We start from the raw sequence: 10,586 nt of genomic DNA, 5'->3' as shown, positions 1-10,586 counted from the left end.
CCAGGGTCTGCTGGCTCGTGAGGCTCCCTTCTTTGGGTGAGGAGACAGAGATGTAACCCTCCTATCCCCTCCCAAGCTCACCTCCCAACTGAGCTTTCCCCAGGGCTTTTATAGCCCTCTCCTCTTCAGCCCAGCTGTCACTACTTAACTCAACTCATAGCAGTGAACCAGCCCTCCTTAGGGCTTGCAGCTGGGCTCTCTGCTGACCGCCTAGGCCCCCGCACCTGGCCTCCCTACCAGAGATTAGGGCTTAGCCAGCATTTTAGCAGGGCATTCAAGGGGTTTACCCCTGCCCTGCCACAAAGATATATATGAAAAAGAGAACATGAAAAAATGGGTGTTGCCATACCAACTCTAATGAGACCAATCAATTAAGGTGGGCTATTATCAGTAGGAGGAAAAAAAAATTTTGTTGTGATAATCAGGATGGCCCATTTCAAACAGTTGACAAGAAGGTGTGAGTAACAGTAGGGGAAAATTAGCCTGGGGAAATAGTTTTACTTTGTGTAATGACCCATCCACTCCCAGTCTTTATTCAAGCCTAATTTAATGGTGTCCAGTTTGCAAATTAATTCCAGTTCACCCGAACCCTAATCCTAACCCTAAGAAGAGATTGTAACGGAAGTCACCAGTTTATCAGTTGTGTGGTTTGTTTAAGGCTTTCTATCTTTAATAATAAAATAGGTATGGACAATGATTGCGATTATTTTGCTTAGTCTTGATCATGGTGTCCCCTAAATTTGTAAAAGAACCCCTGTGACTAAATAGTGGGAACCACACCCTGGAGTTGGCAGTAAGAAAAACAATTAGGCCTACCGTTCCTTGTTTTTCTAAACTAAATATTTTTAGTAATTTTAAAAATACAATTATTTGGCTTATCTAGGGACCTGATCCAGCTCCCAGTGTAGCCAATAGCCCTTCAATGGAGCAGGATCAAAGCCTGGATTCTTTGTGAGATGCAGTAAAATACTATGTATGGGTCCAGCAAGTCAGACATGCAGAACAGTTGCTGCCAGTGAGCCAGGAAATGTAATAAGGAAGAAAGGAAAGAAATGTGAAACGTGTTTCCTAAGACCAAGGTGCCAGTTGCTTGTTTGAAGTAAGAGCTATCAACATGAAAAATATACTGACTACTGAAGAAGGACCAGAACTAAAATACTGGATCCAAGCATCCAGATTTAGGGGGTTTATACAGCTGTGAATTTTGCAGCTTGGGCTGTTCCTGTATTACATTAAAAGAAAAGAGGAAAAAGTTGGTAGACAGGTGACACTCTCCAAGTCCCCAAGGAGTAACCTATACAAAATTGACCTTTTTTCAAATGCATAATTAAGCACTGTCAAAAACAATGTGTTCTCTGTTTAAGCAGAGATGCAAACCACATGCTTGCTATTACATTTAGGTCAGAAGCCTGCACTTCTGTATAAAGTTTAAATAGACTCATAACTCTGGGCCAAGTTCTATCCTTGGCTATCAGCATGCAACTACTGCATCTCAAATGGGAGTGGTATGCAAGTTTCTAAGGGCAGGATTCTTCTTGGTGTGATTAAATCACTTTTTTACAACTGATTCATGAAGAATACTGTTTTAATTATTAGTGTTTATTGTAGGACCTATTTTGCCTTCCTTACTCATGCTGGTAGTACTTTACTCTGCCAGTAGTCTAAATGATTTCAGTGGGACTACTTGTGTAGTAAGGCACTAGGCTGTTAGACACCAGGCCATGGGCTGGCTGGTCTAGTGGTTAAAGTGAGAGTTCAGACTACCAATTACAGCTGGGTCCATGGTGGGCAGAGTTCAGGAACAAGCCCAGGGCCAGTGCTGGAGGGACAGAAGGCAAATGCCAGAGCCAGAGGCTAACCGGAGTCATAGGTCAGATGCAGAGTTGAGGATCAGCACTGGAGAGACAGGCGCCAATAGGAAACTGGAACAAGCAGGAGCAGGGACAGGCATGATACACATTGTGCAGCCAGCCAGCTACTGCTGGGCTCAAAGCCAGCCAGCTGCCCTTCCTGACCAGTCAGATGGTGCAGTCAATCAGGTAGTCTGCTGCAGGCCAGCTGTGCTTGTAGGGTTGCCAGGAGACTGACTCCGCTGCAAGCCCTGACCCCTGACATAGGTAACAGGGCTAAGAATGAATGGATTATGCCGCATGTGTTAAAATGTAATTCTGCTGCTTTAATTATCTTTAAAGGGAGAGCCATTGATGAGAAAATGGCTCTACCCCGTCATGATGACATAGGAGACCATGTGGGCAGGTAGTGAGTTTGGCCAGCAACAAAGGAAGATAAGCAGCTGGTCAGTCTGGGGTCCCCTAAACATAATTCATGAACATTAAACTAAAATATTTCTTTTTGAAAGACTAGTGGCCAGATCCCCAGCTGGTGTAAAGTGGCCTGGTTCCACTGAAGTCAATGGAAAGTTACATTAGATGAGGCTTGGGCCCTAAGACTGGCCACTTTCGCTTCCTGACCCTCACTTTCATGAAAAGCATTGGTCGGTTTAAAGGCAGTAAGAGGTGCTGGTGTGCGTGGTGCTCCATAAGCCAGAGACTCTTTTTAGGTGAGCTTTATTTCTGTTTAAACTGTTGCAAATATAAAATGATACCACCCTAGCAGAATGTGGTAAATGTTTTGTGTGGTTACAGTGTCTAATGAGGTTAACACAGCTACTGAGGTTAACTCTTAAACTTGTCGTGAGAAAAGAAGCCACCTCTTTAAAAGTGTTTTATAGTGGAGAAAAATCTGTCACTGATTGAGAAAATATTATGCTCATGTAATCCTCAAACATCTCACCCCAATCCTCAGGTTCCTGTCAAATCTAGGTCCTCTCTCCCCGCAATCCTAGGGGGTTCAGATCAGGTATCACTTGTTCTCAGATGTTGTTCTCAGATGTCTGGAGACCCAGTTGATGTGGAACCCAAATCTCCAGTAAAAACCCTGCCTCACAGACCTAAATTCCTCCCTTTAGCTTTTGTTGCCAACGCACCCTGCCTCAACTCTACCCTGCTGGGACCAGATGGCCTTATCACTTGTGATTTAGTGGGGTCCTAGCCAGCAGCCCTCACTTGTGATTTAGTGGGGTCCTAGCCAGCAGCCTTTCCCCTAAAAGGAGCACCCCTCACAACAGAATTTTTAGGGAACTGCCTTGTATAGGTCTATGCCTCCTAGAATCCATAAAGGTTCTTCAGGAGCAGGACTGTATTTATCCAGACTAGCTAAAGTTTTGAAGAAAATCTGCTGAGAAGTAATCTACGTTAATGGGACCCTCTAAACACTCACATCACCCTTTACGTGCTCTTTTTGCCTTAATGCCACATACAACAAGCAATGTCTCAGATTACAATGTCTACCATTGCTTTAGAGACTTCATTTTTAATCCTGATTTCTCCTTCCCCTACTTTAAGAGATAGGGCATCTACTGGAAAGCACATACTAGGGCTACAGGGAGCAAGAGATCTCCCTAAGGGACTTCTTCATTTCTTCTAGAGAACAACACCTGTAAAACAGCCCTCGGCAGAAACACTTTTTCCTCCATTTAGGTAACTTTCTGGAGAAAGTCTCACCTTTCAGGGACATCTCTTACAGCCCTCTTCCTTCAAAAGAGGATATTCTTGCCATACAATTCTTCTTTGCCTGGAGCATTCCTTGCAGAACTCTGCGCCTTCTAATGAATCCATTGGTGGCTGCCTCTGTGGTGTGAATGGACTGTAGTCCATAGACTGGAGTAGGAGTTGGGGGTGGGCTTTGCTGCACCCTTCCACCTGGCACCACTTCTCTCACCTACTGCACTTCACCAGACTAGAGCCCAATTAAAATTGGGCTTTCTGGGGTGAAGTGTACTTTTCCCTCTAGTAGAGGAATGAAGGTGCTTGTCACAATACTGAGCTCACTGTTCTATACTGACCTAAGTGACAGGGCCAGAGGTTACAGGCAATACTATGAACTCACTTGTCAAATAGGATGGTCAGAATCTCATGTTTTAATGGTAAAAATGGCATTTGTGTATCCAACTGTCCACATGAACACCTGAAAGCAGGTTTGGTGCCCACATTAGGGGCCCATATTTTAAAGTTGTGGTCAGAATCTATTCCTAATCACAGCATTGGGATATAATATTAGACATCCTGGGAATCTACTTCTTAAAACATTCAACAAGAGGGGGAAATTCTGTAATAAATTCAATTTAGGAAATAAGTGAGAAGGGCAGCAGTTTGGGATGGAGGGATGTGACTGGTGGAATGCTGTAAGGTAAATATTAGGAACATTTCTGTACATTTCACACATAAGCTGCCTGGAAATAGGGGCAGAAATAGAATGTGATTAAATTTGATGCAGCTGAAAGCTGAAAGTTTGTATTATCAGAAAGACATTTTTCTTAACAGCTGAATTAAGCCTAACTCATTGCTATCAAACAGTAAATATGAAATATATCAGATTATCTTTTCTATATAACTGGCAAACATTAGGAAATTGAGAATGTTTGTTTGTTTGTTTGTTTTTGTTTTTAAAAAAAACCCTGACTAATAATAATTTAAAAATAAACTTTTCCAAAAAGCCACGAGAGAAAAAATGAGACTGTTTCTTTAAGGGGTGCTGGGTTTTCCCACAGAATGACTCAGAGTCAAAGATACTTGTCAAACTGGAAACAATAAGCTATTTTTGAGTGATCAGTAATGTAGGTCAGGGTTTTGCTGGTAGTTTCTGTTAGAGCAGTGAACTCTGAATTTGTCCCAGCCTCTTTAAAATGCTGTGAGGTAGCAGGGAGTAGAGAAATCAAGGAGCTGACTACAGAAATGGAACAATGTCCTGACAGATGGCAAGGTAAAAAAATAACCAAACTCCTCAAAACTTTGATAAGATTTTGTTGTTTATATCTGAAGCTGCTAGCAGCAGGCTTGAGTATTTTACTGCTTTCTTGTTCATGCTTTCTGTAAACATGCTTCACACGGTACAACTGCTTTGTCCAGATTATTTGCTGTAAGTCAGTGGTTCTCAACCAGAGGTCCGGGGTCCCCTGGAGGGCCGCAAGCAGGTTTCAGGGGGTCCACCAAGCAGGACTAGTGTTAGACTCACTCAGGCCCAGGGCAGAAAGCTTAAGCCCTGCCATGCAGGGCTGAAACCCAGGGCCCTGAGTCCCACCACCTGGGGCTGAAGCAGAAGCCTAAGCTACTTAGCTTCTCGGGGGCTCCTGTGGTGTGGGCCCCAGGCAATTGCCCTGCTTCCTACCCCCTAATGCCAGCCGCTGGGGAGACTAGCCCCCGGCCCCTCCCCCGCTGTTCCCCCTCACCCGCAGCCATGCCTCCATGCGGACAGCCCTCTGGGCTGGGCGACGCGGCTGCCAGACATGCTGCTCTGAGCAGATAGTAAGGGGGCCGGGGTGAGGGGTCCTGGGGGGCAGTCAGGGGACAGGGGGCGGTTGGATAGGTGTGGGAGTCCTGGGAGGGCCTGTCAGGGGGCAGTTGGATGGGGCGGAGGTTCTGGGGGTGGTGGTCAAGGGACAGGGAACATGGGGGGTTGGATAGGTGTGGGAGTCCCTGGGGCCCTGTCAGGGGGCGGGGGTGTGGATAGGGGTCGGGGCAGTCAGGAGACAGGGAGCAGGGGGGGTTGGATAGGGGGTGGGGTCCCAGGAGGGGGAGGTCAGAGGACAAGGTGCAGGAGGGGGTTGGATGGGTGGGGGGTTCTCAGGGGGGCAGTCAGGGGGCAGGAAGTGGGAGGGGTCTGATGGGGGCGGGGGCCAGGCTGTTTGGGGAGGCACAGCCTTCCCTACCTGGCCCTCCATACAGTTTTGCAATGTGGCCCTCGGGCCAAAAAGTGTGCCCACTCCTGGCCTAAGAGGTTTTTAGTAGTCAGAGTTCTTAGTAGAGATGGGATCGAATCTCCAGCGCCAGATACTTCTAAATTATTGGGATGTTCAAATTCCAAGCCTGCATCTGATTCTAAAGTTTGCAAGTGGCCCCTATAAATTTGAATAAAACCGTAAATTTGAATAACTCCCAAATCAGGTGTTGTTTGAAATCCTGATCTAAATGTTACAGCTGGAGGTTAGAAAGTTCTTCTGAAAGAAGAACTTTTTCAAAGCAAGTGTGTTTTTTATTTGTTTCTTTTAACTTGCAGGAACGTAGCAGGATGTTGGTAGGGTGTTAAAATAAAATGTACCAGATCAGATAAGGAGAGAGAGTATGAAAGTTGATGAAAGGGACTATGAAGTATTTTTGCCATCTCCAACACAGAGGAAAATCTTAGGACACTGTGGCAAAGGCAATACAAGGAGAAATACCAGGATTCTTGTTATGCATTAGACATTCTAGATATGTATTCTAGATCACTATGTACAGCAGTTGAAGAATTACTATTTCCATTGGAAATATATATATTTTTTCAAATCATTGGGATTATTTAAAAATATTATTTGGCAATATCTACTTTTGATCATTTTTCTATAGCCTTAAGTACCAGTTTAAACAGCGGGGTAGAGCGATCATTGACCTTCAGCTAGTGCCAATCCTGTATCTCCTAGAGCTCAGTTTTGAACTGAGATCCACAAATGCATAGCCTCACAAAATAGAAACACTGCTGACTCCCCTCAGAGAGCCAGCTGCAGCAGCATACTTTCATGTGCCTCAAAGTTGTGCTTGAGTAGCTAATGTGTATGTGCAGATAGCCTCCAAAATAGATGTGGTATCCCAGGAAGAGGTTTCAGCCCTGCCCATCAGTCATGCTTGTATACCCATCAAAAATAAGCATGGCTGTGCCAAGTTTCACCAGCTCCAGATATTTCATAGTCTAGCCCCTTCAGAGGCATCATCAATCGAGAATTCTCTGATTTTACCCATGTTACATCTAACTTGGGTCTCAATGTAAAAGTCCAGCACTGCGAAATATCATGTGGATTTCTGGCATTCTCTGGAGGGCTGTGGGTTCATAAGAGAGAAAATGGTCAGGGACAGGGTGGTATGGAGGGATTAAAACTAGGTGTAAAGGGATCGAGTTCAGCAAGGAAAAATTGAGATGGGGTATTAGAGAAGACTTCCTGAGAGTGATAAGCTAGTTTCTCAAGGAGAAAAGTAGAAAACCCATTGCTTGGGACTTTTAAAACTAGGCTGGATGACGCCCTAGAGAAAAATACCAGAGTGATTAATCCTGCACAAGTTAGGGGAAGGTAAAACCAATCTAATAGCATTATAAATGGAAGAGACCTAGGAAAACAATTACAGCTCCCATCATATGGGTAGTCAATAGGTGGACCGTAGGCCAAATCTGGACCACCAGATGCTATTGAACGGACCGCAAAATCTTTTTATTTACTTATCATCATTATTGTTTCAGGGGTGGCGGGGGGGAGAGATTTTTGTAATAGGCTGATGTTTGTATTATCAGAAAGACATTTTTCTTAACAGCTGAATTAAGCCTAACTCATGGCTATCAAACAGTAAATATGAAATATATCAGATTTCTTTTCTATATAACTGGCAAACATTAGGAAATTGAGAAAGATTGTTGTGGTGTGAAAAACGTTTCTTTGGAGTCTGGACCTTGACTATATCTTGAGCAAGAAATTTGGACCTTGACAAAAAATAATTGACTACCCCTTGCATAATCTTATGCATGTAAATAGTCCCATTGAAGTCTCTAGCACTGCTTCTAATAAGGAAGATTATTCATCTGTAACTGGAGCTTTCCAAGTATATTTCCTCTGCAGATCTGCTCTTGTGGGAAGATGCACCTTGATTCTATGAGCTTGCTACTAGCTGGAATGTTGTGATATTTGGAGCCATTTTTATTCTAATGTATGCTTCCAGATGTTTGATGCAAGGCTAAATCTCCTTAGGTCCTTTTCCTACTGCCATTAAGTATTGCGGTCTCAGAAATCATGTTCCATCCATTGGTCTTTTTGACCCTTTAATCCTCTCCCTTTACCCATTAGTTTGTTTTTGAATTATTGTAATTTAGCTAACGTTTAATGTTTTATTTAAATAGTGAATTTTTAAATGGTAGTCCATTGTGGTACATAATTATAGACAGGTTCCTCTCAGTGCAGTTGAATGGTTCCACACCAGAACTAGAGAAGAGATACTAGTGCGTCTAGACAAGAAATGACTTGCAAGCCTGTGCTGATTTAGACAGACACAACAATCAAATAAATGCATGAACGTTAACCCAGATTCATCTGCAGGTTTAAGATTGAATGTGCTTCATGAAATGTAACTTCAACAGACCCTGGTCGTCAGCAGGATCGAACCGGGGACTTCCAGAGCATAGTGCATGAGCCTCTACTGCATGAGCTAAAAGTCAACTAGCTATTAGCCAAGGCTGTAGAGCAAACTCATTTTCTCTCTCTCTCTCTCTGAGTGGTCTCTGCCACTGGATGGGACAGAACACTACACGCAGGAAGTGTGTGGGTTACATAAGCACACATGTGAAAACTAGGGCTGTGTAAAAATGATTACAACAACCCCCAAAATTCAACCCAGGCTTGCAAAAAGGTTTGAGCCTGGGCTAAGCTTTGGGGTATGTCCACCCTCACCCTCCAATCCATTCCTGGCACACACGTACCTCTGCCTAACAGGCTGCTGGATTCCCCATATGTCTGAAATCATCCAGGGAAGAGCTCCATTCCCCCTTCCTTCTTGTCTTGACTTTGGGGAATGTCTTCCCTCCCTGCTGGGAGCCTTCAAAGTAACAGCAGTTAGCCCCGTCTTCTGTGCTTGGAGTGAAGGGGTGGGAGGGAGGAGAGTGTTCTGGTAGCTCTCTCTGTTTCTTGCCATCCTACCAAAAAAGTCTTCCAGGGAGCTGGAAGCCACCCATTTCCATCACCCAAATGGGGTAGGAAGCAAACTACTCCTGCTGATGATGACTCCCAGAGTCACTCTACAGCCAGGAGCCACGAATGCAGAAGTTTCCTGCCACACTGCTGCCTGATAAAGGGAAGAGAGGCTTCCAAACACCCCCTGTCCTTAAAAGACCTTCCCAGGATTGGGGGACAGCTGTCTCATCAGACAACCCCCTGACAAGGGCAGGCTAAGGAGGCTTCTACTCAGCATGCCTTTTAGACGCACAGTAAAGGGGCGATAACCTTGCCCTTGAAGACCCGGAATGAATGTGAGGGGAGGGCTTGCAGGCCACTGATCAGCCTTCCTATTAGGCTCCAAAGAGAGGAGATAGGGACTAGCACTGGGCGAGGAGTAGCTGTGGATAGAGAGAGAGAAGGGCTTAATGAGGATGGAGCCTGGGCTCCTGCCATTCTTAAGTTTCACGTCACCCAGATGGTGCTGAGTTTACCGAATATCCCTGGAATAACACACCCAGCTCAGAGCCAGATTCGGTCCCATTTCTGCCATGCCAGGTAGCAATACATGGTGTAAGCTCTGATGCCCTGAGGGCAGAGAGGGGTACAGCACATTTTTGCACCTATTCCTTTTGTTTCTAACCAAGCTCAGATTCGAGCTCTTCAAGTGGTGAGTACCAGCAGCCTACAAGGAAGTGATGTCTCTGGATGGCTTTACCAAGAAAATAAGTTTATCCAAAATCCATGCATGTCATGAATTCATGAGAAGAATGCATGTACATAGTGGATTGCCTCTCTCTTCAGAACATTGATATATTTCCAGGCCCAGTCTATTTCTTCCTCCATGGGACTGGACATCAAACCTCTAGATCTTTACAAGGCTCAAAAATTCCAAGTCCTTGCAAATGCTGGCAGAGATGCATCTAGAGCAGTGGTCCCCAAACTTTTTATGCCACGTTCCCCTTATCCGTAATGTAATCTATCCGCACCCTCTGGGAGCCAGGTCCAGGATTGGGAGCCAAGGCTAGGGCTGGCCCTGCAGCTGGGGCCGTGGCCAGGAATGGAGCTGCAGCCAGGAGTGGGGCCAGGGCCAGAAGTGGGAGTTGCAGCCGGGGTCCAAGGCTGGGGTCTGAGGCCGGGGCCAGGCCATGGATGGGGCCGGGACCTGACACCAGGACCTTGACTGGGGGTGGGGCTGGAGCTGGAGTGCTGGAGAGGGGACTGGGCGCAAGTCGGGACTGGGGAGGTGCTCCCTTCCCACCCCCCATAGGGGCTGGCCCAGTTCTCACCGCAACCCCTCCAAACATTCTTCCGCGCCCCCCTAGGGAGGCACGCCTACAGAGTGGGGAAAACTGATCTAGAGCAATCAGGTTGCAGTGAGGCTTAAGGCCAAGATTTTCAAAAGTGACTAGTGAATTTGGGTGCTCAACTTTGAGACTACTTTGAAGGGGCCTGATTTGGAGAAAGTGCTGAGTACCCACCCTTTGCCCACTTTAAAAGTGTTTCAAGTTGGGCTCCAAGAGACACCCAAAATTACTAGGCACTTCAGAGGCTTAATCTAAATCTTCTAGAGCCTGATGGCACCTGCACAATAGGTCAGGAGTAGGAGGGGTAAAAATCACTTTGTCTCCCTACCAAAGGGGACGTGGGTGTCTGAAGATTACTGGGGGTAAAAATCCCCTTCACCATCAGAACGTGCCAGAAAGTGTCACAGGAAAGTACTAATTAGAAAGTACTCAAGTGAATTTGCGGTAGATGTGACATCTTTCTTAAGAAGTCAAAATCTATCTTCAAAACAAAG

The 10,586-nt window shown here is 45.4% G+C and overlaps 1 protein-coding gene across 1 annotated transcript in view; it reads left to right on the top strand.

Annotated features, from left to right (window-relative positions):
* Positions 1 to 4,709: 4,709 nt before the first annotated feature.
* The window catches only part of IL23R (interleukin 23 receptor), a 38,568-nt gene continuing 32,691 nt past the window's right edge, over positions 4,710 to 10,586 (top strand). Inside the window, exon 1 of the mRNA XM_073357405.1 lies at positions 4,710 to 4,821. The gene's annotated coding sequence lies outside the window, so the exon portion shown is untranslated. The remainder of the gene's footprint in view (positions 4,822 to 10,586) is intronic.

This window comes from Lepidochelys kempii, chromosome 8, assembly GCF_965140265.1.
Source record: "Lepidochelys kempii isolate rLepKem1 chromosome 8, rLepKem1.hap2, whole genome shotgun sequence".
Lineage (NCBI taxonomy): Eukaryota > Metazoa > Chordata > Testudines > Cheloniidae > Lepidochelys > Lepidochelys kempii.
The sequence above is the reverse complement of the archived record's forward strand: the minus strand, read 5'-3'. Positions and strand labels throughout refer to the sequence as shown.